This window comes from Phalaenopsis equestris, unplaced genomic scaffold (assembly GCF_001263595.1).
Source record: "Phalaenopsis equestris unplaced genomic scaffold, ASM126359v1 Scaffold235928, whole genome shotgun sequence".
NCBI lineage: Eukaryota > Viridiplantae > Streptophyta > Magnoliopsida > Asparagales > Orchidaceae > Phalaenopsis > Phalaenopsis equestris.
In genome coordinates, this window is record NW_018253779.1 from 1 (window position 1) to 7,249 (window position 7,249).

At 36.3% G+C, this 7,249-nt stretch overlaps 1 long non-coding RNA gene across 1 annotated transcript; it reads right to left on the reverse strand.

Moving 5' to 3' along the window:
• Positions 1–20: 20 nt before the first annotated feature.
• LOC110039243 lies at positions 21–6,074 on the reverse strand. The gene is made up of 4 exons (XR_002295498.1): positions 5,406–6,074; positions 569–805; positions 185–462; positions 21–45 (listed from the first exon to the last, which is right to left on the reverse strand). It is a non-coding gene; the product is annotated as an uncharacterized LOC110039243 (long non-coding RNA).
• Between the last annotated feature and the right edge of the window lie 1,175 nt (positions 6,075–7,249).

Below are 7,249 nucleotides of genomic sequence, written 5' to 3' on the forward strand. Positions count from 1 at the left end.
AATCAAACTCCGTAGGATGACAGATTTTGGTATCAGCCACAGTGCCTATATCATCCAAACAACAATATTTTCTCATAAGAAGAAGTGTAAATAAATACAATCAAAAGAAATAAAAAATATTTACTACTGCAAAACAACTTGCTAACATTCTTCAAAGAAGCTATGGTCTGGAGCCATTACATACTTCTCTATGGGAGTGGTTTTTCTGACGTAGCTCTCAACAAACTTAGATATAAACCATCTCTATATTGAAGAGCAAAAAAATGAAGTTGGTGTCCAGTATTTACTAAAGGAGAAAACATAGTTGCCAAAAGGATTATTATAATCCCTTCTTCGGGCTTGTAAAAGAGTAGTTCCTAGAAGCGATTGAAATAAAAGTAACTGAAAGGGACACTCCAAGCTGAGAAATCTAATTCCTTCATCGTTTTGTTCGAACAATCATCGTACTAGGAAGCTCCACACCTACAAGTACAAATTTAAGAAAAATGAGAATAAAGGATATAAGGAATTATTACATGTGGACTAAGTAGCTTTATGAATTTAATGGTGATAATAACAATGACCATACCGTTAATATTAGCGCATTCTGCAGTGGCATCAAGAGCCGAATTGAGGAAACCAATGATAACGACATGTTTTCCATTAACAAACTTGACAGCAACAATGCTTCCCATGTTGGCAAAGTCCATGGAATGAATCACCTTACCATTGAAGGCCTCAGAGCCTTTATTCATAGGAAAGTTGGGAATTTTGAGAGGCCGCTAAATCTTCCTAAGCAGAGGACAACAAAATCCATGATTTACTCCTATGATGGGGAAACTAATGTTAGTTTGGAATAGTTTAATATTGAGATTTACATACACACAATTCTTTAAGTATTTACATATCTAACACCGCTTAAAGTTTGATATATGTACTTATAACACATTTTTGTGATAAAACTATGCATGCATGGAAATGTGGATCAGTTTCAAAAGGTTAATGATGGTTGTATTTTTTAAGCGATGTTAAAAATTTTTAATGTTATAAATATAAATGGGAAAGTATTTATGTAAATACATAAAAATTGTTTGGTATGTATATAAATGCCCCAATTAGCAATATATACATGTGAGATAATTATGATATTGGATTTAAATTATTGTTGAAATCAAATAAATCCTAACATAAAATATTATTGGGAAAATAACTACTTGATGATTAGAAATATAAAGTTTGAGTATATAATAAATAGTTTTATCAAATCTAAAAGTTTATTTTACAATTAACATTACTTTATTCCAATTTTGAGCTAAAAATGTCAAATTAAAGCAGTAAAGTATTTATTTATAAATGACTATATAATTGAGAGAAAAACAAGGTGCAGCGTAGTGCAGCAATCAACTCTGCCAAAACCTCCAAAAATGGCAGCCAATCAAGAGAGAATTATAACAAAACTAATTTCAATTTCCGGTAATATATTTCTCACCCAGTTCACAACAAAAGCCTTGACGTTGAAAGAGATAATCATATTCTGAAACATATATTAAATAAAACGATGAAGCAAATTCAGCAATGGCTGATTGCTTTCAGAAACAATACAGAATCAGTTCAAATCAGTGCACATACTGAGGATCCAATCCTTCATTTATCTACTCTTAAACATTTTTTTTCTATGTATTTGCAGAAAAAAAGGGAGATTCATAATGCAAGGAAGATAAAAATGCATCAATTGAAAAATGATGTTTGATCACCACTTGGACGCCACTCCAAAATATTGAATAAACTTCTTAACCTGATAGAATAAAAGGAATATTATTAAAAACACTAAAAAATTCTCCATCCCCAGCTCACACAAAACAGTTGCTATTTATAAAGGCTAGACTCTCCAAATTACATGTCATCATAAAACATAGAGACACAACCACAAACTAAAACACATAACCAAGAATATAAACAGAAATAAAACTCTAGCTTCAGCATCGCTATATTTTGGTCTTATCTTAAATATTTTTATTATCGAAATTGTTATATATCCAACTATTCAAGAAATAAAAGTTTTCTTGTAAAAAAGCCTGACATATAACTTTCTGTTATAATTGACTCACAATTAGCTAACTAAGGCAAGGAGCAGATTTGTAATTCCATAGAAGATATTAAAAGAAGTATGGAAGCTTCTATGGTCTACTTGGGAGGCCTCATATATATAGATGAGGGAGGCTTGTAGAGACGAGGGAGGCCACTACAAGGAAGAAGATAGAAATCAGACCAAAAAGACCAATAACGGGAAGGAAATCAGTCCAAGAAGAAGAAGAAGGGGAGAGGCTTCAAGAATTGAGGGAGGAGTGTTAGATCTTGTATTAAGATAGTTTCGAGAGGGAAAGATCTAGAGGAGTATTCATTCCTTGATGTAAAAAGCCTGTAATTCTTCTTTGCCTTAGTGAATTTATAGACGATTTCCTCCCGTGGATGTAGGTCTATGGACGTAATTGGTTGTGTTCTTGTGTTTGTGTTCTTGCATTTCATTTTCTGCGTTTTTTTCCTTTCTGTTTTTCCCTTGTTCTGCTTGTTGCGTTTTCACATATTGGATACAGAAGCCGTTACACTGGAAACAAATCTTTCATTCCTTCGGTTATTCAGGCATAAGAAATTCGACTACAAACAGAGGGAATTCGACACTCCTTCAGCACTGTTACAAGAGTTCGGTGCAGGTTCTGGCTACAACAGCAAAGTGTTTTTTCTGGGCTATGAAATCTTTGGTTCTTGGAACCATATCAAGATCAAAGGATTCTTGCTGGTTGCGACCAACCCAGCTGAGGCAGAAATCAACAAGGTATTCAGAAAGGGGACTTGCAGCTACAGCAGAAAGAGAAGTATTCGACAGTCCTAATATTCAACACTGTAGCTAGAGTTCGGTACAGGCAGTTCACCTTCTTACTGCAGCCACCAAGAGTGCTTCTAGAGTTGTCCAAACCAAAGAAGTCGGGTAGAAGGTTCTTGGTGTTCTTAGTAGTATAGAGAAGTTCAGCTGCAGGAGTTCTTTGGAATTATTTCAGGTGTTCGGCGAGGCGATTTTACAACAATTGGCGTCGTCTGTGGGAAACCTAGCCATGACAATGTGCTCCGCCAAATTTGACATCAAGAAATTCACCTAGAAGAACGACTTCGGCCTGTGGAGAGTGAAGATGAGAGCTCTGTTAGTGCAGCAAGGTGTCATGGAAGCTTTGCAAGGGCCCGCGGCATTGCCGGTCGACATGACCAAGAAAGAAAAGAACGGGATTTTGGACAGGGCTCACAACTTGATAATCTTAAGCTTATGTGATAAAGTTTTGAGAGAAGTTTCGAGGGAGACGACGGCTCAAGCACTTTGGGCCAAACTCGAAATACTCTATATGATAAAATCTTTGGCTAACAGACTCTTCTTGAAGCAACGTCTGTACTCTTTCAAGATGCATGAAGATAAATCCGTCTCAGAGCAAATCTATTATTGATGATCTTGAAAACATTGATATTAAGATGGATGACGAGGACAATGCATTGTTGTTATTAAACTCCATCCCTAAGAGCTACGAGCATTTCAAAGATGTGATGTTTTATGGAAGGGTGCAAAAAATTTTATTATAAGAGGTTCAAGCGTTGACTAGAGCCAAAGAACTCCAAAGAAAACATGAGATGGACAAAGAAATCAGCGGAGACAGTCTTATCGTTAGAGAATATCAGACAAGAAAGATTCAAGAAACGGGCAGAACAGATCAAGATCAAGAAAGGAGGGTGGAAATCAATCATCAAAGGGATCTTTTAAGTGTTATCATTGTCACAAGGATGGTCACTTCAAGAGGAACTGTCATGACAGGAAGAATAAATATCAAAAAATTCTAAAGATCCTAGAGAAGCAAGCATAGCCTCGGACGGCTATGCTTCAGCTGAAGCTTTGGTGATCACCGAATAAGAATCCAGCAAGGAGTGGATCCTCGACTCGGGTTGATCTTTCCACATGTGTCCTCATAATGATTGGTTTGAGATACTGCAACTGGTAAATGATGGGTTCGTACTATTTGGAGATAACAAGGTTTGCAGGGTGGTCGGCAATGGAACAATCAAAATAAAGATGTATGATGGAGCTGAAAAAATACTGCAAAATGTCAGGTACGTACCAAAGCTCAAAAGAAATCTGATTTCTTTAGGTATGTTGGAGAAAAACGGATACTCTTTTAAGGAGGAAAATGACCATATCAGAGTAACTAAAGGTTCTCATACCGTCGTGAAATGTGATTACTAAGTTCAGGAACTGTCTGGACTTAGTAAACTCAACCAAGGGCTAAGGGCCCCTCGGGGCAAGGTGGAGGGAATCTTTCTTGCGGAGCTTCGTAATTAAGAGTCAAGGTGGAGAATTGTTATAATTGACTCACAATTAGCTAACTAAGGCAAAGAGTAGATTTGTAATTCCATAGAAGATATTAAAAGAACTATGGAAGCTTTTATGGTCTACTTGGGAGGCCTCATCTATTTATAAAGAGATGAGGGAGGCTTGTAGAGGCGAGGAAGGCTACTACAAGGAGGAAAATAGAAATCAGACCAAGAAGACCAAGAAGTGGAAGGAAATCAGTCCAAGAAGAAGAAGAAAAAGAGAGGCTACAAGAATTGAGGGAGTGTTAGATCCTGTATTGAGATAGTTTCAAGAGGGAGATATCTAGAGGAGTGTTCATTCATTGATGTAAAAAGCCTGTAATTCTTCTTTGCCTTAGTGAATTTGTTGGCGATTCCCTCCCGTGGATGTAGGTCTATGGACCGAACCACGTAATTGGTTGTGTTCTTGCATTTCATTTTCAACATTTCTATTTTTCCCTTGTTCTGCTTGCTGCGTTTTCACATGTTGGATACAAAAGCCGTTACACTGGAAACAGATCTTTCATTCCTTAGGTTATTCAGGTAGAAGGAATTCGGCTACAGACAGAGGGAATTCGACACTCCGGCAATTCTAATCCTTCGGCACTATTACAAGAGTTCGGTACAAGTTCTAGCTACAGCAGCAAGGTGTTTTTTCTGGGCTACGAAATCTTTGGTTCTTGGAACCATAGCAAGAACAAAGGGATTCTTGCTGGCTACGACCCACCCAGCTGAGGCAGAAATCAGCAAGGTATTCAGAAAGGGAACTTGCGGCTACATCATAAACAGAGGTATTCGACAGTTCTAATATTCAACACTGTAGCTAGAGTTCGGTACAAGCAGCTCACCTTCTTATTGCAGCCACCAAGAGTGCTTCTAGAGCTGTCCAAACCAAAGTAGGCAGGTAGAAGGTTCTTGGTGTTCTTAGTAGTATAGAGAAGTTCAGCTGCAGGAGTTCTTTGGAATTATTTCAGGTGTTCGGCGATGTGAGTTTACAGCAGTTTCACATGCAAATAAATTTATACAACATAGAAATATACCTGAGGGATGTCCTTGAAAGTAGTCTCATCTAATGTGACAAAGTCGGTGCTCGCTGTCGCACATTAATCAAAGTGCATCGAAAATTCCCTCTTTGGCATGTTTCTTCAACCACTTTACAGGAAATAAGTGATGCAATTGCAACTAAAATGAGGCAGATTGTATCCTGCAATAAATTGTGAGATGTTAGAGTTTAAGACACTTAGCAACTTCTTCAAAATCTTCAGAGGCCTTTGTCCATAGAATTTACAAAATACAACTAAGTTTGATGGATGATCTTCTTCCAGGAGGACAACACCAACCCTGCATATACATGCACATGAAATGTATTAATATATTTGCATTCTTCACCTTGGATATACTTATTCTAAGGGGCCCATTTGCAAATCCTCAATCACCAACTTAAATGTGTCAAAAAGGTGCACATAATTAAGATAAAACTCAAAACTGAAAGATGATATACATTCCCTTGGTCTCCCCCAACCCACCATGGTTTTGAACAAGTTGAATGTAGCTGCTGGAGCAAATCCCCGCAGAGGATGAAATTTCTTGAATGAAAATAAAAATTTTTAAGCTACAGTCAAAAAATTAAGAGAATAAAGTTAAAATGCAACATATTATTGAAGCTATCATTTTTTTCTTTTTAGGCAAATTTACATACATACTGCACAATTCTTATGCATTTTCTAACACCTAAAGTTTGATATGTACATTTATAACACCTTGATGGTTAAAAATATATGCATGAAAATGTGTATTTCACTTTTAAAAGATTAGTGATAGTGTTATTATTGATGTAATGTCAAAGATAAGATTGTTATGTACGTAAATATGGAGCTTTAGGTGTTATATATGTAAATAAAAAACAATTGTGTGGTGTGTATATAAATGCCCACCTTTTATTTAACTCACACACACATGTAGAAGTACTAAGCCTTTGACAAGGCCTTGCTGCCAGAGAAGCACAAAATTATACCATCTGAGCATGCTATCGTATAACAAACACAAGCACAGAACATGAATAGTAATGTGCTCGGGATCCACCAGCTTTCAGGATATAAACCAAAGGACAAGGGCATAAAGCGAAAAATTTATTGTAATGAGCCCCCATTTGGTGGCTTGCATGTGTTTTGCATGACTTGTATAAAAGTAGATTTGGTGATTTTTGGGTTTTTATGTCATTTGTCATGAGCCTAATTTTAGGTCATTTTGATCATGAGACTTTTACCCTAAGTTTGATTAATTTTCAATGTGATGAGTGGGCTCAAATTTATGTCATAAAGTCTTTTACTTAATTTAAATTTGAATTTGACTTAAATTTGGGGAGTTTTGGGCTTTTGAGTTCATCATGGTAAATTTTGAAATTAATTTAGGGCCTTGGATTTTGGTTTGCATGAATTTTTAAAAATTTGATTTTAATTTTAATTTAATGGTGAAATGTATGTAAGTGTGAATGTGTGTGAATGGTGTGAATTGTGAAGTGAGTGAACCCCTAAGTTCAAAGAGTTTCCTTAGGGATTCTTTAATCTTCTACTTGAGTTTTAACATGTTGATCTCAATCGACTCAACTAAGTGTCAAGGATTTGAAACCATACATATGACATTACAATGAGTCAAGAGGTGGTTTAAATTTCTAATTGGTATGAGTCCCAACACAACTCCTCAAGGAGAGTCAATATGAAGGTCCCATGGCTAGACCAAAAGCTCTAGAAAGGGAAACAGACCTCACCAAAAAATGAGGTCAACAACTCATTCTACTTTTATTAGAGCAGTCTTCTCTCTTTTTCTTTTGTTCTACATTCTATTCCTTGGGAGTGATTCATTGGACACTCTTGAATTCAACAAT